Here is a 22,133-nt window from a genome sequence, read left to right on the forward strand (position 1 = left end):
CACATATTATAAATTATATTTCCAATCCTGAGACTGAATGTAAACTGTCATGCTTTGAGTGACTACTCTCTGCTTAAATGGACAGTTCAGCCAAAATGATGTCTCGTACTCAATGTGCATGTCATTACAAACCTGTATGACTTTCTTCAGTATTAACATAAAAGATATTTTGAGAAACATTAACTCTTCCTCTGTTTTGCCATTTAAAATCAGGCATATGTTTGGTAAAAACCTTGTTTGGTGACTTGCGTACAACAAATATTAGATTTTTTTGTCCATACACTGAAAGTGAATGTTAACCAAAATGGTGAACTATTTAAATGTTCCACACACACACAAAAGGGTAAATGACAGAATTATCCCTTTAAGAGATTCATGTGGAGAATGTTTATTATTCCAAATGGGGGAATGTGTACATGCACTCATGCAGGGAATGATTTGCATAAAACCTCCATAAGGGTTTTTGCTCAAGCACGCTCACTAGGGCTCTTTTTACACCTGGTATTAAGATGCGTTTTGGTCGATCGGATAACAAGTGGACGACACTGAATAAGGTGTAAACGGGGTCTAAAACTTGAGTTTGACCACTTCCAGAGGTAGTCGAAAACGCATTTGGCCTGATTGTTTTCGCAGTGTAAACACTTGTGTGGTCGAACAGCCGCAAAAGACCGGCTCCTCTCCGCCTACTGGCCTAATGCGTAAACATCATGGGAAGTGAGCTATAGCCAGACGGGATTTCAACTTTGTCGGCTGAAGACCCAAATTTGGTTTGAAGATGAAAAACGTACCAAGAATAATGTTCTCTCACCATTCCTGATTTCTAACACACACACGGCGTTGGGTGTGGTCTTGCGGCTGTCAGAGCAGAAACAAAAACCGTTGCTCTCCATGTTTTTCCGTCATCTCCGGTTGTGTTCATATGTAAATTACATGTACTTATTTTTGTCAATTAGACCGAAAGTTATCATCATTATAGGGTGGTTGTGTACACACACTGCCAACACATTTATGCTCAAACCTTTTGCATAATTTAGCATAATAGGTGCCCTTTAATACCAGGTGTAAACGGCCTAGAGGGGAATTCTCACCTGAGAGCACACAAAGCAAGATATCGGAGTGATTTCAGCTGGTGCACGTTTTCTAATTTTACAACAACAACACAAAAAACAGATCAAAATCATGAACTTATGGATTAATCATGATTTCTGTGTGAAAACATTCATGCAGTTTTTTATGCATCTATCTGTCTATATATTAAGGACACTTCATAGGTACAGTGCTCTGTTCTCTTCAAGTTGAGCAGCTGTCGATCTTGCATTGTTGCATTATGTTGCATTGACCTAAACCAACGTAGGTCCATTTTGTGCACTAGATCAAACTCCCTCTTGGCTCATACAAGTGTTCTGGACATTCAAGGTCCAAGGTCCAAAAGTGTACATGACCTTTGTTAGTTTGGCCCTGAGGGTCGAAGTGAAAGGTCAGTCACTGAAAAGCTTGTGCATGGCGTGTTCTCCTGAGTGCACAGTAGTAATAAAGTTCCTTGACCAGTACACATCACATTCTGTCAGTATGTCGGTGGGACGGACATGTCGAGCAGATTTGAGGGGAAGTAGATCCATCTTCTGAGTCTTTAAACTTTGCTTCAAATGTTCATCCAAGTATTCTGCAGTTTTACTGGTCATCAATTCATCAAAAAGGATCATCTATATAGAAAAGAGGTGAAGAGATCATGAGCAATAAGAACATGGGCATTAAGACCCATTCAATAACCGTAACATTTTACAATAAGGTCTCATTTGTTAACATTAGTTAATGCATTAACATGAACAATATATTTTACAGCATTTATTAACAGTGCATTAATTACTGTAAACAGATACCAATTTTGATCTTAATGTATTAGTAAATCTTGAGAATAACATGAGCCAAGATTGATAAATGATGTGGCGTATTGTTCATCTGAAACCTTATTGTAAAGTGTTACAAAGATGACTATAAAGATAAATATATTAGCGTCCACGCCAACAAACAATAACATTGTTTATTATAAGCGATTATATAGCCTAATACAATTAATGCAACAAACTTCAATATAATTATCATCGTGTTAGGATGAAATATAACTTCTTAACACGATTATGAGGTCGTACAGAGCAAGTGCTTTTTGCGTACGTGTGGTTTCAGTTTCTCCTATATTTTCCCCTAAATTGAAAATATATTTACATAGAAATGTTTGGTGAATCGTGATTCGTTCTTAAAATTGTTTGTATGCATGCTTAATGAATGAGACCCTATATCTTTATTGATCATCCTTGTGTGAATGGACCTTTTAGTTACATAATTAATAGTTTATTAATGGATTATTTATAAATTACTACAATACTGTATTTGTTTGGAGGTTTGGCCTGTTGTATTTGCACTGAATAATAGCAAATTAAACTTGCCAACAAGATTTTTGGCAAAAATGTTAATTGAAGGTTTTTTGATTTTGTCTACACTACAACAAAGACAAAAATGACATAAATAACTAAAATATCTGAATTCAAACACTGTTGATGAAAATTTAAAAACCCAACAACATTATTAATAAAGCACTAAAAATGTTTTTACTTTAATTAGTAATCTCAAGTATGATGTAATCATAAACATCCTACATAAGTTTAATCTACGTATGGCCATGCATAACCAGGCTCAGAAATCAAAGGGGATTTGGGGGAAAAAATACCCCCAAATTCAAGGCATTATATTATAATTTATAATTACATTTGCTCACATTGAATTAGATTTCTTTTTACATGTTTTTTGCAGCATTGAGCATTATAACTAATCACACATATTTCTGTTGAGCTTACAAATGCAATGGCCAATCACAGGCTTTAGGCTGCACTCTCGCAAATTCTCTTGTCATAAACAACAAAGTGCTGATTTTGCAGTGTAGACAATTTCAGTGATTATAATAAATTATTCCCAGTTTGAATAACCGTTTTGTTTTTTCAAGGTACTAAAGAAATACATGTGAAGTCTTGAATTTTCTTATGCGGAAACAGCAATAAACTAATTCAGAATCAGTTCTTAGCTTTTTTTTCCCTGTCAAACTTAACACATTAACACATGCGATAAACTAGTGTTGTCAAAGTACCGGTACTTCGGTACCAAGTCGTACTGAAAATGTGACGATACCAGCATTTCTGTAGTACCGGGTATATTCGGTATCCACTAATATAGGCAGCTGCTTTAAGTCGCTTCCGTGTTTTTATCTAAGCGCGGGGCTCCCGACTAGGCCTGTCACGATTATGAAATTTGGCTGACGATTAATTGTCTAAAAAATAATTGCGGTTATGCCGATTAATTGTCAGTTTTAGGGCTTTGACGATTAATTGTCTGTGTTAGGGCTTTGGCGATTATGCTGATTAATTGTCTGTTTTAGGGCTTTGTGCTTCATTCATTAAATAATTGTGATGAATTTAATCCTTTGTAAGTTATCATTTTGCAGTGTAAGATTACAGTTAACACCTTTAAATATTAAATAAATATATTCAATAGCTATGACAATTTGTTTATTAAACTTAGTGAGTGTATAAATCAGCAGCAAAAAGTAATTTTTGAAAACATCTGCACAGTAATTTAAGTGTTAATAAAAACAAATGTGCACAAACCATGATAATATGATACGCTTCAAAACAGAGCGGAACAAAGCGCGTATGCGCATCGCGGGTGCAGAATGATGTGCTTAATGCAACATGGAGTCACAGTGCGCAGCGCTGCACAAGTGCGCATTTAAAAGTTCACGGCACAAAGCGAAGAAATGTCGAGGGCACAAATCCTAGTGTATATCAGTCCAACAGTTTATTGATCATTTGTTTCTTCACAGTTTTAAACTCCAGTTATTGTGCGTCTGATGCCAATTCATAGTCCTTGTGCTGTGTAGGCACACGGTAGCGAGCGAGTCATTTAGAAACAGCAAAAAACTCCAGCAAAATAAAGTCATTTTATGCAAACCCACAGCCCTTTATCTACAGATCAAGCATTATAACGTCAATGTCACATTGGAGAAAGTTTTACCGTGTATCCTGTCGTAACCGGACGACGCGCGCTGTTTGAATGCTGAACGGAATGATTGACAGCTGCAGACGAGTTTGTGAACTTTAATTTAACAATGTAAATATACTACTGTCCCTCACATTAAGCAATGGAATGGCTTCAGATGACTTTGAATATATTGCTAGAAAACGTAATTAGTGCTTGTCTATTTATTTTGGTTCATGACTCCCCCTTGTGCCGTAGGTCTATAAAAGAGCGCAATAATCATTAGATCAAATAATCGCGATCAGACGGTTATTTAATTATCGCGACAGGCCTACTCCCGACTAACTTTTTTACTTGGAGCACTGTCTGTAGCCGATATATATAGTGTCTGTGTATATTAAACTGCTAAAAGACTATTTAAATATTAACCCTGCATGTTCTGCTTGTCTCTGTGTGAATGAATGGCACAGACACGCGGTTTCATTTACCACACACACTGAAGCACGAGTGATGCTCGCGCTGTTTTCAGTCTCTGCTGCCTCACGATATGATGACATGATGAAATTCATCTCCAGAGCCACTCTGAGAGTCACTTCATGAGCATTTTACCATTTAATTTGAGAAAAAAAAAACATCGTCATATTATACACACACAGAAACTCAAAGGTCTTCACGGCAAAATAAAAGTTCGGTTTAACTTGAAGAAATCGACAGAAAGAATTATATTAAGCTACTGTACAGTAGATTTAGCTATGTCTCCATGGGATTTTTTTTTTTAAGCAATACTTGCGTTTAAACAGCATGTAGCCTTTAATGCTTATATGTATTATTTACTTATGATTACCGTCATAAATAAAGTCATTGAATTTAATTTAATATTTTTTTCCAAATAGTTAAATAAAATAGAAAAATAGTACCGAAATTGGTACCGAGAACCGAAAAATTTTAATGGAATCGGTACCGACTACTGGAATTTTGTATCGTGACATCACTACGATAAACTTTTCCCAGTTTAACGTGTAAAAAAAATATTTAATGCAATTAATGCAGCATCTGTTTTTTCCGTCATTCTTTAGCTAGTGTTACAATCTATGATCACGCTCTTATTCATGAAAAAGCTTTTTAAAACCATTCAAGCGGAATAAGACAAGAGAACGCACTGTCTTGAGAATCTCCAGTCTATGGCCTCGTTTACACTGTCAGTGAAACATGACCCAATTCCGATTTTTTGCTCATATGTGACACAGATCGGATGTGTTTTATGACCGTGTAACCAGGGGGAAAAAATGCATGCATTCAGATATTTCGAGATCAGTTTTAGGCCTCATTCATATGTGGAAATAAATCAGATATGTGCCAATGCGACTGTCATGTAAACGAGCAAATTGGATTTTCTGAGGCATTAGGCAACGTCTTTGCGGTTTAATGATAACAACCCGACGTGCATCTGCAAAGGGACGGATGGCCCGACGAAACGTTGTGTCGTCATAGGAGAGGAATGTGGACAAACGTTGACAACATATCAAAGGTTGGCTTGCTCATCCTAAATGACCCACTGCTCCTCGTTAAAGCCCGCCACAATATGCTCCCTCCCACCAGTCCTGAGAACTCTCTAGCACACAATAACTGAAGCATGTGCGCAATGAGGATGGTCCTTTTCGTCCTCCTCCGCCTCAAAATCATGGTGATGTTTGGTGAACTTCGCATAGGCTATATCGCTAAGCTAGCATCAAGCATATTTCACGTTCGTCTATCTATGCAAGAACCCCCTTTAGGCATGCACGATGTTTCAGATAGTATGGCAAGTGTAAACACATGAATCGGATATGGGTCACAATTGAAAGAACGTGTAAACGGACAGTAAAAAAAAAAAAAAAAATCAGATATAGGCAACAAATCAGAATTGGGCATCAAGACCTGCAGTGTAAACGAGGCCTATGTGAGACACACGGCTCGTGCGCACAGAAAGACATGCACCAGTATAGAGTTCTCTTTCGCGCTTGGACGAACAATAACAAACACAATTATGCCAAAAGCCCGTTGTGTCCAGTATTTTTTTTAAAGCAGTCTTAAATTAGTTAAATAATGTTTACATTGAACCAGTGTTGTAAAGAGTTTTGAGAAAATGGGATGCACGTCAGATTTGCGTCATGTGCAGGAGCAGCATGTCTTAAAGTGACAGTAGCCTAATAAACCTGCTGCTCTGATATCTGTCATTAAGGCCGGCGACACACTGGCTGCGTGGCGTGGCATTTCTGTTGCGTGTCAGGTCTTTGCACACCAGAAACGTGTCTGACGCGGCTCTGCTGCTGCTAGGTGACACATGATAAGCCTCATTGGTGATATATTTGACAGTAGTGATAAGACCCAGCAAATGTCAAAATGATTGATGGCCTTTTTGATTGACAGGTTGACCTTCTGGTATAGGGGTCAGGGATTAACCCTTGACCTTCCTACCCCTCGATCATGTGGTTTTGACAGTTAGTTTGACCCATTGATACTCCCTATTATATTTCATAGTTTTGACAGTTAGTTTGACCTTTTAACCATGCTAGTCCTCGATCATGTAGTTTTGACAGATGGTTTTGATGAATGGTTTAATGTTTGAAGACAGTGTCAAGAAGGGTTATATAGGATGTGTGTCACAGGATCCCCCTCCGCATTCCTGAGCAGCGTATATAAATAGGGTACTCAAAAAGGGTCGTGTACCGCAGAAATTGCAGACGGATCAGGGAAAGGAATTTTTTAACAAACATTTTCAAGATGTAATGAAAAAGCACGAAATTAATCATTTCGCTACCGCTACCGATTTGAAAGCCAGTGTCGTGGAACGATTTAATAGAACATTAAAAAGTCGTATGTGGAGATTTTTTACGGCTACAAATTCCCGACGATACATAGATGTTTTACAAGACATTATGCAGGGGTACAACACCAGTTATCACCGAAGTATCAGAATGAGACCTGTGGACGTCAACAAAGCAAATGAGTGTTGAAAATGTTTGTTAAAAAATTCCTTTCCCTGATCCGTCTGCAATTTCTGCGGTACACGACCCTCTTCGAGTACCCCATTTATATACGCTGCTCAGGAATGCGGAGGGTGGGAGGGGGATCCTCCTCTCAAAAACCCGGGCAGACTCGTCGTCACGGAGACTCACTAGTAGCTTAGCTTTGTTGTTTAAAGGGATACTTCACCTCTGGGAAGATGAATGTGTATTTAAAATAGGTCATTTAAGTAGAAGAAATGTGAAGAAATTTTTGAATTTGGAGCTTTCTAGACTGAGAAAAGCCAGAAAATGCATTTTTGGCTTATGTGGATGAAAGACAACAACTCCCAGAATGCACTTGCTTCGCTGCCTTAGGAGGCCACGCCCACCGGTAAGAGTGCGTAGTTGAAAACAACAAGGCTAGCCAACGTGATGAGTTTGCCAGTGATTTAGAGATGGGCCAAAATGTCCGGGATTCGGCTTTTGCGTTCTACAGTCGCCATTCATCATGTTTACCGTGGCGAGCAGGACGAGGCTGACGGCCGCGGGAGAACGGCGCGAGACCGGTGGCGTCATTACTGAGACGCGCCGGGTATCTCATCTCTCACGGAGGAGCGGGAATTTTCTTAGCAATGGTAAAACGCACGTCAACCGATCACTTGTTTAGCGTTCATGTAAACACTACATTCAGATTCACCAATCGGAATGAATTCAGTTAGATTGAAACAAAAGGTGCATGTGCATGTAAACAATGAATGGCGACTGCAGAACGCAAAAGCTGAATCCCGTACATTTTGAACGATCTCGCCCGCCGGGCAAGTCCGGGAAAAGGAGGATGTTGTTGTTTACCCCTACTTACTCAGCTTTCTCCTACTACTCAGCTTTCTCCACAGAACAAGAGCCTACTAGCTTAGCTTCCAAAGAAAGACGGCTGACACTGTGTACATTCTGTGAGTGAGATCCCACCCTCTATGGGCGGGCTGAAAACATGCGGAACAACGCCATCTACTGGCTGTAGTCTTTAGCCTCTGACCAGAAAATCCTCCGATGACGCAAAATGACGATTTTTGCGTCATCGGAGGATTTTTTCCAGACAAAAAAATACATAAATCTCTTGTCTCAGGGGGATATGAGGGTGGAAAGCACGGTAATTCGAAAATACTACAGGTTTTCTACTAATACAAAGCTTAATGCTAAATCCTGAAGTAACCCTTTAACTGCTCTCTAACCGGTAGGTGTGGCTTGGGAGTGGCCTCCTAGGGCAGCGAAGCAAGTGCATTCTGGGAGTTGTTGTCTTTCATCCACATGAGTCAAAAATAAATTTTCGGGCTTTTCTCATTCTAGAAGGCTCCAAATTCAAAAATAATTTCACATTTCTACTACATAAATAACCCAATTTAAATACACATTCATCTTTCCAGAGGTGAAGTATCCCTTTAATGAGCTGTAGTCACGCACTGACAGAAACGCAGTTCAAGTTAATGCTATGGTTCATAAGGTGCACTGTATACTGAATCTGGTCCTCCAATTTCAGTACAGAAGGTGTTTTTCCACAGTTTTAGAGTCTCCAAGTGACTCCTGCATGTCGAGCGCAAGGGAGAGACAGCAGTGCACAGATGCGACGCGTGTCTCTCTATATGAAGTAAAGGGGAGCGGGAATTCACCGCATTATGAACTCGTCAATTGAGGAAGTTAACACTGTACCAATACCCCCAACCTCACACCAAATGCCCCTGTAGATGGGATAGCCTATATAAAGATCATTTAGTAAGCAGAAATGTGAAATTTTTCAAAGTCTTTTGCATTTTACAACGGGTGAATCTCCAGTTGTCACTGGTGATTGTCGTTTGAACCTTTCTGGATCCGCCATCAAATTGATGCTTAATTATATCAAGTGCTGTGAGAAAAGGCTATAAATCTCCACCTCCAACATCCTCACACGCAGTATAGCCGAGACACCTTCTTTATGTGTCTGTACATAATCTACGTCACATCTGTATGTGACGTAATGACGCAAAGACATGCTCGAATTAAAAACATTATTACAAGCTTACCGTTTTGAATCGAGCGAAGGCAAGCAGATAGTTTTGAACACTGGCTGTTTATGTACTTCCTCAAATTTTAACCCAAAAAAGTTGAATGCAGCTTTAATCTGCTGAATGAACTAAATATTTCAAGACTCACACCAGTCAAACACAAACAGTGACTATGAATGCAGTCATCATGGACATTTGTATTACTGACAGAAGCTTTTTAATTCTTGGCACTTTATTTTAAATGTGTATTTTATGAGAAAATGTTTGAATAAAATGTTGAAAGATTAATGTCGTTATGGTAGGTTAACTAAAGGATTAATCGACTGATCAGGAAATTATTAGTAATTTAATAGTAAAAAAAATACTACTAGTTACTAGTAATAGTAGTTAAAGCCCTTCAGTGCTTCTCAAACTTTTTTGGGGGGGGGCTTTTTCCTGTCTCCATCAGACACACCCAATTCCAGTCTTACAGCCTCTGCTATAGGGATGACCTAAATCATGTGTGTTAGAGGAAGAAGACATCTGATAGGGGGTTCCCAGGACAGGTTTGAGAAGCACTGTGACTGTTCTAACAGATACATTCACATTACCACAATTCTGCATGAAACCCAGGCTAGGTCACAATTAATTTGTCTCACCTCTGTGAAGAAAACAACTTCAGGATCTTCACCATGGACGGACGGAGCTTTGGCCATTGAACAGTGGTGAAGTTTCTTCCACTGAAACTTTTATTTCTGGTAAAACATTACATATCAATTACTTTTTGCCACAGTTTTTCATGGTGTTTAGAATGAATAAGGGTCACACTGAATTTTAGGTGTCTTTAACTACTATGCACTTGCTTAAAAAATGTTAGGAACCATGTGTTTATTGTGTTCATGTTGTTTTGCAAAACACTGCCAGGCTAGTGAACGGGGAAGGTTAGGGACAGGTTTGGTGGTCTGGTTAGGTTTAAGGAGGGGTTAAGGGGGAAGGGAAGGTCGACAGTGTAATTATAGATGTAATTACAGAAATTAATTACAACTTTTATTACATGCAGGTTTTTTTTAAATATAAGTACAATATTAAAAAAATGTAGGCTAGTTCGTTTATTTGGATCCCCTACTCTTCCTGGGGTCCGACAAGTAAAAACTCAAAACTACATTAAATCAACAACAATAAAAGTCAAGCCTATAAAACATAAACCCAAAATTCAAAATCATTCATTCCAAATATCAAAATCAACAATTTACTATATATTGTGCCATTCGATTAAAGATTTTTTAAACCTCATTTTACTTGTTAAAAAAATATGTAACATCTGATGGCAAATCATTCCTCTATACATTAGTCCATTGCTTTGCATTGGTCTAAAAAAAAATATACTAATTATGAGTTGCCACCATGTTGGCTCTCTCGAACGTAAGAAATTAAAATGGTTGACAATTGAAAACAGGGTGAGACAGTTGAAACTGAGATTGACACGAAAGATTTTGTATAGGAATGAGCCAAAGTATTTTAAAGATTATTTTAAGCTTATTAGGAACTCTCATAGCTATTCAACTAGAGGTAGTGCCACAGACATAGTTCCTTGTAGATTTAAGAGCTGTTCTGGGCAAAACACCTTCTTGTACACGGCAGCAATGGAATGGAATAAACTCCCAGTTGAGATTAAGTTAAGCCAGTCAGATCATTGTTTTAATAGAGCATGTGGTGAATGGTTGCTAAATGCTAATTAGATTTTTTTTTTTTATGTGATCTTAAGGAATATTTATTATTGAAGTGTATGTATTTGTTTATTTTATTTTTATTTTGTATGTGGTTGAATGTACAGGGTACCTTAGTCATCTGTAGCTTGCCTGACCATCTTTATCAGACTACAACGAGGACCACAATGGAAATAAGTTTTTAACTTTCTTGTGTTATCCTCGACAGTTCTGATTAATGTATAATGTCACTGTGATGACTTCATGTTATGCATTTATTTTTTTACTGTCTAATAAATCAAATCAAATCAAATAAAAAATTCTACTATTCAAAAGTTGGCAGTATAGGACATTAGGAAGTCTAGACACTGAAACATTTCTTTCAGGGAGATAATCATCCTCTACCCTTCCCCAGTGGCCAACATAAAGTTTACAAAAAAAGTGCATTGTATCAAATGATTCATTTAAATGTAAGTACATAGTAGTTAAATACACTTATAAAGTGAGATCTGAATATATAACACTTTATACTAAACCACACATTAAATATTAACATACTCAAATGATTACTTACATTCTCATATACATTCTTTTTTGTTATTCTCATTCATGAGCTGCTGATCTATCCAGCATTAGGCTATATAACATTAGTTAATGACTTAAAGTTATTATGAAGTGTTTCCTAAAGGTACTGTAGAAATCCTTTAGATAACGTTACACACCCACATAGCCCTCATCAGGGCCACCGCAGCAGCACAGTAGCCTCCTCCAGACTCTCCGCAGAGGCCTCCAGACACACTCAAACACACCACCTGCGGCTGCGATAAGATAAGATAATTATATCTGAGCACTGACCACTGATTGTTACTAAACATCTCGAAAACAGATTAAACCATAAACTAGACTTAAACTAGGTTATAATAACTTCTTTTGAACGGAATCCATCACGAAAACGTCGTCGTGTTTTGGCACAGACAACTCGAGATGTTTGTTCGATGTCCTCAAGTCACTTCTATTTCGATGTTTATGTTGCTTTTAACAGTTTGAAATCGCAAAATCAACTGTGAAATCGCAACATCAACTCCTAAATAGTTATAGTGGACGATTATTTGATCTAAGCAATATCGGGGAATCTTTGAGCGCGTCAACATCAGGTTGGAAGATGAGAGCGCGCGCCGCTGTTTCATCAGAAGAGCGCTACAGTAAAACAAACAATGCATTTCTCACCTCTATTGTTGGCTTCCATACTGTTAGTATTTGATGAAGCGATTGTTGTGTTAATGTGTCCTTTATAAACTTAATTTACAAAGGCGACAGGTCCAAGCAAACTTCTCCCGGTAGTGTGCGCGTGCGGGAAGCTTGATCGCGCGCCGGTCAAATTCGAAATGGGAGGGATAAATATTGGTGGCACTGACGAAGTATCGCTCGTGACGTCTTAGGTTGCCATGTCCTGACTTTTTAATAAATTGAGTTACGCCCAGCAAAATGTCATTATTATTCGGCATGTCTGTTTTTCCTTCCTCCATATGTTTCTGTCTTAATCAGGCTCGACCCCCTGCCCCACTAATACGTCGGTGCTCGCAGTTTTCCATTTCCAGGTGCGTGCGCTGTTTGGGGAATGTGAATGTACATGGCAACCACGAGCATCAACAGTAAAAAAAAAACAAAAAAAAACGTGCACGAGTGTTTTGACACACACACACACACACACACACACACACACAGACACAGCTACTAACGTTACTCCAACCATTTCTAAGTTCTAACATATAAAGACATAACAGAAATAGCGCCCTATTCCGAATCAAGCCAAACATTTCTCATTGACCAATCGGAGATGACTTTACATACAACCAATCAAACGATACTTAACTTATATGTCATCAAAAATCTAAAATGAATAAATGCATTTTATGCAGAAATGTTTTCACTGGCCAGAATAACGTTCGTTACCACCGCAAATATTTACGCTAAAGCATATATTGGTGGGGAAAATATATTTTTCTGCAAATTACAGTTTAGAGTTAATCTGTACTTATATCTTCATTTTGGAAAAATGCTTATATTGCACTTGTTTCTTCAAGTTGCCTGTTTCTCTTCCGAGATGTAACGAATTATGCGCTTCCGCAACATTTAGGCTATTCTTAATTTATGTAACAATCAACGTCCAAAAAGTTACATTGGCTACCCATAGAAGTCCCATTGAGAAACACTGCGGTTTGTTAAGATATTTACATTATTAAAGAGGTCATTGTTGATACAATTTTTTTTTATAATAAATCAAACAAGTGATGACTTACATTTCTAAACTTTAGTTAAACTTAAACTTTAAACTGCTAAACTTTAATTTCAACAAGTGCTCACAGTGTTTGTATGTATTTTTAATTGTACAAATACAATAATGGAAAAACTTTATTATGTTAGAGAAATGTTTAAGTTACCTTTTTAATTCCCCCTTCTCAATTTAGCCAGCTGTTGCAATAAGGAAATGAATGAACTCCACTCATTTCCTTCTCTTCTTTTTGTGAAAATATCGGCAGAATTAAATGGCCTTACTCGGCATCTTCTTTTCTTCGGTGTTTTGACCAAGAGCGCCATTATAATGGTTAAATCTCGTTGTTTTAATAAGTCCTGAAGAGAGTGATGACCACGTTGCCCTGTTGCTGAGAAACGGATTTTCCCGCTCATGTTTGGGCGTCGCTCTTCTTTGGTTGTTTTTTTGGTTGAGAAGGAATGTGGAGCATCGCGCCCCCTGTTGATCTCTCTCTTTATCAAATGAATAACAACAAAGCATGTAGAAGTATGCTCTGAATGACATTTTCAGTTCAGTTCAGACCAAGAGAACTCGCAAGCTTTTATCATATTCATTGTGGAAGCAGTTGAACAGAAGACTTTATTTCAAGCAATGGATGTGCTTAAAAAATGTTTTACATCTATGACAAACTATTTCAAGACCTCTGCACCCATTTTGGGAGTTGTTGTAGCCTGCAAACGTTAATATATCCGGAGGAGTTCCTGCCTCATTAAGATCTTTGATCTTCATCATCATCATTAGGTCCAGTGTGGTCAAATTATGTATTTGTAGTTTTATTACCGTTTACAACAACACATCTAGGCTATGCATTCAGTGTACAGTGAAGACCTTTTAATAAAGTTGTGATTAGGATTTAATGTTATTAATTTGTGTATTCTGTCCATATTTGTATAGTTTATTGAATTAAATGTATGTGTAGTTTTAAATTTAGTGTTCGTTTTTAATTTTTGTGTGCTGAATGTATATATTTGATGTATTTGTACTCTATGTACGTTTTTGTGTAGGTTTTTAATGTGTACTATTTGTACATAGGTTTTGAATTTATTATGTGTTGTATGTACACTTGTGTATTTTGAATTTATGTACACAATTATGTATATTGACTCCCCAATATATAGTTTGTCATTTAAAAATATATTTGTTGAAACGTGTATTGTTTTATACAAATAAACAATCTGTATTTGAAAACTATGTGTATTTTATATATTAAAATAAGGTCATTAATACAAATAAATATTTAACTGAACTGTTGGGTTATTTTAACCCAACTAAAGTTTAACCCAATGCATTGGGTTAAAATAACCCACAGTTGGGAAGGTGCTATTCCAACCCATAGTTGGGTTATTTTTAACCCAACATTTTTAAGTGAGTATAAAATAAACAGACATAAATGTTAGACGACCATAAATGAATGCATGAATCTATAGGAAAACAGCATGCGAATACAAATACACAATCCATAATTTGCAAAGGTTTTTAAGAGCTTCATATCTTAGGCTAATCTTTTCCTCAGCAGATCAAGATAAAAAAATAATCGTTTCAATCTGTTATGAATATTAAATGGACCTAAGTGGATGTAACGTGTCAGAATGAATGACAGCAGTTTCTAACATCACTATTGCGTAACAACAAAACCACAAAGGCTGAATGAAGTCATACTGAGAGCTCCTGAGTAAATCAACAGCATGCAGAATATTTGGAATTTCCCTTGAATTATGAATCTAAAAAACAAAAGGAAATCCTGCACCCTATATCAATACTTGCAAAAAGTATCAAAAAATATTTATTAGCAACGTTTCGGTCTCATGACCTTCATCAGGCCTTGAATTATCAATGAAATCCTTTGACAATCCTCCATGTATTATATGGCTTCCACAATCTTTCACATGTGCTCCTGGAAGTTTTGATGACTAGAGAGTTAAATTAGTGTAGCTGACTGTTATGAGATGGAAAAAAAGAAACGTCTTTCAATTCAATTTTATTCAAACGGAAGTTCTTCGCAGTTTCAACCGCCATTCAACAAAGGAAGAAACAAGTTGCTGAACCAACTAAAATACTGTGTGGGTGTTTCGTTACCCACATTGAGCTGCAAATCAAACCACAATTTCCCCTGATTATGCTCAGTTTCGGAAGTATACATTTTTACAGGTCTCATTACATAAGATTTTAATACACAAAAATAAAAGGTGCTTAAAAAATGTGTGCACAATAACATAGATAGACATAAAGCATAAAACAAAAGAAGCTGTATAAAAAGGCAAGTTTTCAACATTAAATGTAAAAAGTCATCAGCCAAACATGTAAACTCATTTACTCACTCGTCCGGTTTTTCATTGTCTTGATCATCATCTTGATGATGACAAGATCATCATGAATCATGATCTTGCAAGCTATTCTAACTCAAACTTTCAGGGAAAATGCTTTTGAAATAAAGACTGAAAGAGTAGTCCGTGAAGTCATGTGATCGTGCTGTAGTTTGTTTATAGCTTACATTTACCTTTGTACTTCTGTCGATTGTATTTATGCTTCAGAATCATACACTTTTTTTTCTACAATAATCCAAAAGTGAAAATCTCGTGGAAACCATGGTGATTCCAGGTTGTCCTACAAAAATATGTCATCCCTGACCCTAAACTGGAGTGGTAACCAGTAAAGAGGGGACAGTGTAGATGGTCCATCTTAATAGTACCATGGCAATATAAAGTGTCAGAGTAAAAGTTAAATGAATGAACCGGAGGTACGGATCTTTGGGGAAGGTCTTTTCCAGGAGAGCAGTAGTGATAATATACACCACCTGTCAAAAATGATTGATTGACAGGTTGACCTCTTGACCTTAGGGTTACCCCTCCCCTTCCGGTATAGGGGATCAGGGGGTTAACCTTTGCCCTTCTTAGCCATCGATCATGTGGTTTGACAGTTAGTTTGACCTACTGACCCGGCTAGCCCTAGATCATGTAGTTTTGACAGTTAGTTTGATCGTTTGAAGTTGGTATAATAATTCATGGTTTTGAAGTTGGTGTAATACGTCTTGGTACTGACAGTTTGATCGTTTGAAGTTGGTGTCACAGGATCCTCCTCCATATTCCTGAGCGTATCCGGGGCTGCTGTGAAAGTGATAAGACAAAACTGTGGAAGTGTATCTCACACAAACGTTGAAAAACATTCTGTTCTTTAAAAGAATAGAAATGTTTAATGTTTAGAGAGTTAAACAAGTTTATGAATGGGTTCACAATATCGTTTTACACAACTTGTTTACTGAATTCATATAGACATTCCTGAATGACCTCACACTGTCTCAAAACATAGGGAGCGCGCGTCTATGTGTGTCAAAGCGCGTGTCTGTGTCTGTCTGTGTGTGTGTGTGTGTGTGTGTGTGTGTGTGTGTGTGAGAGAGTCACACAAATTGGTACATTTAGATCAAATAAATATCTTGCTATGATCAGGATGAGACATTGTGAATGTTGTGTTGAATTTATTTCAAAGTATAATCTTAAAAGTTTAAATGATATCTTTTAAAAATAAAATATGTTTTAAATTAAATTAAATAAATTATTAAAAGTCATAATAAAAAACAAATGATAATAATAATTTAAAGTTTATTAAAGTGTTCTATTAGTACACTTCTTTTCAACTAAAAATAAGAAAGCATAATTTCAGTCTACATTTTATATACTTCTCAAAAATATACTTTATATACTTCTCAGAAATATATAAATTACACTTAAGTGTACTTGACTTATACTGAGTGAAAAGTCCAAGTATATTTGGCCTGTACTTGTACTCAGTCTTTTGATCGAAATATACTTAAAAGTATAATTAAGTATTCAAAGTATAGGCCTACTTGGCTTGTAGTTGTGTTAACTCTTTTGAGTAGCCTTTTAAATATACTTTTTTTTACATAGTTTTTCATATAGGGCCTACAGTCTTATGAAACTTACATTGTTTGAAAATATTGATTAAAATATTGATATAAAACAGATATGTTTGTAATTCTGTGTATCTGAATTTTTGTTTAGGCTAGTCCACTGCAGCGTATAGAAATTTACTTTAATTCTACCAGAGCCCGTCTCCATTCTCTGATTCTACTTTACTCTTTCCCCACCATTGACTGAATTTTCCAGCTATCCATGTTTTCACTGTTATACGGTAGGGGGCGCTATGACACATCTTCTAGTACAGAATCTCCGGATCAAAACACTCCGGAAAACTCCGGATTCAGAAGCTGAAACAAATGATAGAAGATATAAAATAACGTGATCATCAAACATTAAACAGCGTGTAAATCAAACCTGCTTAATTTTACCAAATGAAATGAAGCGTAACCCGTGAAGAGAAAACGATTGTGAAGCTTTGGGGGTGTCGGACTCGATCTGCTCCATCTGTGTTTTGATCATCGTTCTGAATCTGATCAAGGCGTAGTTTTTGACAAAAATGTGATTTTCTCAACTTTTTTGTTTAAAATGTTGCCTTTCTTTATGAAACTTACCAACATTCAAGTGTTAATAAAAAAGGATGCATGAAGGATGAATGTTTTTAAAATTAAAGTATAGTTAAAGGTATTTTTCAAGGATAAAAATAAAATAAAATTTGAACATAGTGGTATAGACTAGGCCTACTGCAAGTGCAAAAATAATATATAAATAAACTATAAGTATAATGTTAAGTTCACTTAAAGAAAACTTGCAGTATAAAACTACTAGACTAGTAGTTTACTGAGAGTAGGCTACACTAAAAGAGCAAAAAGAATATATAATTAGTAAACTACAAGTATAATGTTAAGTTCACTTAAAGAAAACTTGTAGTATAAAACTACTAAACTAGTAATGTACTGAAAGTATACTTCAACGTGTACTTACATAAACAAAAAATTTGCTACAAGTATTAAAATAGTAAACTACTAGTATACCCATAAGTTCACTTGCAGTACAAATGAGAAACATAATTGTGAACTAATTGTGCACTTAAAGTTTACTACTTTTGCACTTATAGTATACTTAAACATATACTTTTATATACTAAAAGTGGGCCAATTTAGTCCCAAGCGGTATTAAAATAGTAAACTTACAAGTTTACTACAAGTACATATTGACATTAGTATACTTACTGCATAATGTATACTTAAAAATATACTTGAACATTACTTAAGTATACTTCATAAAATTAACTTGAAGTATTCTTTTTTCATAAGGGGCTGTATCATTGGCTAAGAGACGTCACTGAGATTTTTGTTTTTATTCCCTGTTTTATTTTTTTGTTATCCGCAAACAGTGATTGACCTAAAACCGAAAGCCATTCAATGAATCAGATTATAAATGTATGCAAATCTATAAGGGATATTGATAATCTGGTTTCATTTGTTGCTGATAATTTTGTTTTGACAAGTAGAAGTTCTGAATGGATATTAACTGTAATGTGGGCCAATATGAGAGAGAGAGAGAGAGAGAGAGAGAGAGAGAGAGAGAGAGAGAGAGAGAGAGAAGCTGTGGGTGTCACCACTTTTGAATAAGAAACAATACCAAGTCTATAAAACTCATCAAACTCCGCCAATCACAACAAGCGTGTCGGTGAGAAGTTGAACACTCATTTAAACAGCATACACACACCCGAACTTGACTGCACATCACATTTTTGACATTATTGGCTACTTCCAATCCACACATGCTAGCATGACGGAACTTAGTGTATTTACTATAGAGAACATTTTGTGCCAAATTTCAGAAATCTTTGGAAGATATCATTGAACATTTATTTAACCATAGCAAGTAAATTTCTTATGTTAATTTTGTTCATCAGTTTTTTTGTTTATTTAAAATTAGACAAATCTGATATCATTTTAATCTCCAATCTGTTATTAACAGTTGAGATAGTTATTTAATGCTGATCTAACCAGCTGAAGACACTATAGTGTCTACTATCTCAGTTGCGCAGGGGGAATGTAGTAGCCTAACATGTTGCCCCTATTTTATTAGAACTATGCTATTCTATTCTATACTTTTATTAATTCTATTGAGAAACCATGAGAAATGGTGAATAAAGACTGAGTCATAGTTCAGAAATTATTTATTGTTTTTAATATGCTGTAGCCTATTTTGTTTTGTTTCTATGAAAAAGTTACTAATTGTATTTTATTGACAAAATATATGTAGGAAAAGAAACAAATACTCTGAACCCCAAGTGGATTTACACAAACTGAGAAAGTCAAAAAGTTTTAGGTTGTGTCCCGCTCTCCCATATGTGTGAAACAGGTGTAAAGCTTGTTTCAGCTACGGAATAAAACAATTAAAAGATAATTCCCACTTTTATCTCACAATTCTGCCTTTTTTCCCTCACAATTGCAATTCTGACATTAAAATGCCCTGTTCATGTTGCTGATGATGCCCGGCAACAAACCTATCATTGGGGTCGTTGATTAAGAGTTGTTTAAACTGTATGTGACTGCAATTCCTTAAGCAGCTTTTGTTTGCATATAACACCACGGTTCATCAGTCAACACACTCCCGTTATATGATCTCATGTTTGGTCAGAAATGTTTTGGTCCGACTGATTTTCTGTATGGCTGGGAAAGTGTTTGTGGGATTCTCCAACATCAAAAGCATTTATTCTTATGTCAAGTCACCTTTATTTATATAGTGCTTTTTACAATACAGATTGTTTCAAAGCAGCTTTACAGTGATAACATGAAAATAATGCAACAAAGTTTGTTTCTGCTATTTAGCAGATCTAGAAGAAAGCTGGATGCTTTGGCTTTTCTTTTTTCTATTTTCTTTGGAAGAGAAGAAATGTACTTACTAACTGGCCTTAAATACTATCTTGCTGAATTATGGTATAAATGGAATATCACACTCGCAGTTGTGTACTGAATACCAGCCCTGATATTCTCCCTTACACAATGAAGAGTGAATGAATGATTGATTCATTTGTCTACAGAAATCTAATTTTTCACTGTTGGCCAAATTAAATCTTAGGCCCAACAGCTTGGCAGGACTCCCTATCACCATCAAATAGACAAGATAATGCTCTATTGATGGCTTGCATGGACCAAACCAAACGCAACATAGGTCCAAAACTCCTTGTGCACACACGTGGCGTGAGCGCATGTAACTCTGCCCCATGTCTTGAAATTGGCCAAGGGGGCCAATCCTCCATCTCTGAAGTGCTAAACTTATAAAGTTGTTTCTTCATCTTGATCCAAGTATTCTGTATGGAATGAATGGAGTGGCCATTAGTACAGTGGAACACTTCAACGTGATGTCATCCATTTGAATCACTCAAAATTAAGGAATTCAGATGCAATTAATTTCACTTTAATAAAAGCCTGTCCATTTAGTGAATGAAAGCGTCTCACCTAAACCGTTCTTCTAGGAATACCTCCATATTCACTGTCATTCCATGGTCGTACAGTGCTCAAACCAAGAGGTGGCGCTGTTTCTTCAACTGAGAGCTGAATCTCTGTTTTTGTTTTAGAAAAGTACATTGCATGACTTCACAATGCGTTCATAAACTTTTTAAAAATATTCAAGAATATAGATACACACCAGAGTTATCATGTCCACCGCAGCACAGGAATGTCCAGGCTCTTCTTAGGACCCTCCGTAGGCATTCAATTATGGAAGGCCTATCTGTGGTGAGAAATACTTAAATTAGGATAATTATAAGAAAGCGACATATTTTGTGTGATCAAATATAGCTCTGATCTATATATACAGCCAGCTGGTTATACTCGCTTCGATCATCATTCGTTAAAATGTATTTTATTGTCATCGCGAGCGCTCACAACAAGTCTCTTCGTCGATGTCTAATAATCCGAAATACTATTCTTTATCCATTTACACGTTTTGTGTTGCATAAAAACGCTTTAAATTGCTATAATAAGTTACGATGAATAATGCCGTCCATTTTGACCAATACAGTTTACAGGAAGCAAACAGTCCGGGTGATCAAAGCCATAGTTTGAGAATGCAAATGTGGATGAAACAGAATAATTCTGACCTGTGTTATTGATATCCATATAGAATTCCATTCGCGTTTGTTATCTGAACTTCCGCGTTTAGTTATTTTCTGTGAACGCAACAACACACGATTTGGATTTCCCGCGGATAGGGAAACGCCCACCTATGACGTTTCTGATGACGACAAGAGGAATTAGATTTATTTATTTTTATTTTTTTTTGACTATTTTAATTTAGTTTTTATTTATTTAGGAATTTGATTTGTGTGAAGTTGAAGTAGCGCTTATTCATTTGTGCATTGTTTTAGCCAATTTACACCGCAAAACGAACATTTGTGCTGGCTGAATTCCCAAGATATTAAACATTATATCTTTCACGCCATCAGTCTACCCAATGTGCATTTTTATACTTTAATTAAGAAACATTATAGGAGGTGCACTAATTAATCAAATATTTGTATTAAATCTATTAATCTAAACTTGATATAACCAAAGCGATAATATAAATAACCTAAACTACTCAGTGTTGTTTATGTGTGGCTACAAGTACATGTTTTTTTTTTTTTGTTATAAAGATAAAATATAATATTTTCAGAAGAATTACTTACTCTTTAAAGTTTTTCCCTCTCACTCCACTGCAAACCGTCGTATAAATCATGAAAAAAAAAAAACCTGAACAAAGGTCCATATAGAATAAACTGAAAAAAAGGTCCTTGACAGTCTTAAAAAGCAATGTGTTCCTGCCAACATTTTCATAACTCAAACTTTTCTCTCTCTCTCTACTATAGAGAGCTGACTGACTAACTCATGCACATTTGCCGGGAAATGGAAGATATATTCCCGCGTATATGACATGTTGCACATAGTGGTCAGACGGGAAGTCAGTCCGCCTCTTTCCCGCGTTTATCTATTTAATTCTGCTATTACTTTAAGCGCATTGCATTTTTCTCTGAACCTTTTCAACCGCGATTCATATCAGATGCATAATAGAGCTTGCAACAGTAGTTCCCGACAATAACCATTTATTTGTACATTATAGTTTGGAACTGTAGAGTTACACAACATATGTCAGTCTAGTCTGTGTCTTTAAAAATGCAGAATCAGCTGCTCTGCCATTGGATCAAGAGCGAGTCGCCC

General features: G+C 36.4%; 2 long non-coding RNA genes across 3 annotated transcripts; both read right to left on the reverse strand.

Moving 5' to 3' along the window:
• Positions 1–367: 367 nt before the first annotated feature.
• LOC307161649 lies at positions 368–13,420 on the reverse strand. 2 transcript variants are annotated; one of them, XR_013821770.1, is made up of 4 exons: positions 13,176–13,420; positions 11,457–11,552; positions 9,688–9,783; positions 368–1,703 (listed from the first exon to the last, which is right to left on the reverse strand). It is a non-coding gene; the product is annotated as an uncharacterized lncRNA (long non-coding RNA). The 2 variants fall into 2 exon arrangements; XR_013821771.1 differs by lacking the exon at positions 13,176–13,420 and adding an exon at positions 11,962–12,122 and having other exon boundaries at positions 375–1,703.
• Positions 13,421–19,652: 6,232 nt separating this feature from the next.
• On the reverse strand, positions 19,653–22,107 carry LOC307158829. Its single transcript, XR_013821285.1, has 4 exons — positions 21,605–22,107; positions 20,584–20,667; positions 20,394–20,497; positions 19,653–20,245 (listed from the first exon to the last, which is right to left on the reverse strand). It is a non-coding gene; the product is annotated as an uncharacterized lncRNA (long non-coding RNA).
• Positions 22,108–22,133: the final 26 nt, after the last annotated feature.

This window comes from Squalius cephalus (genome assembly GCF_949319135.1).
Source record: "Squalius cephalus genome assembly, chromosome: 1".
Lineage (NCBI taxonomy): Eukaryota > Metazoa > Chordata > Actinopteri > Cypriniformes > Leuciscidae > Squalius > Squalius cephalus.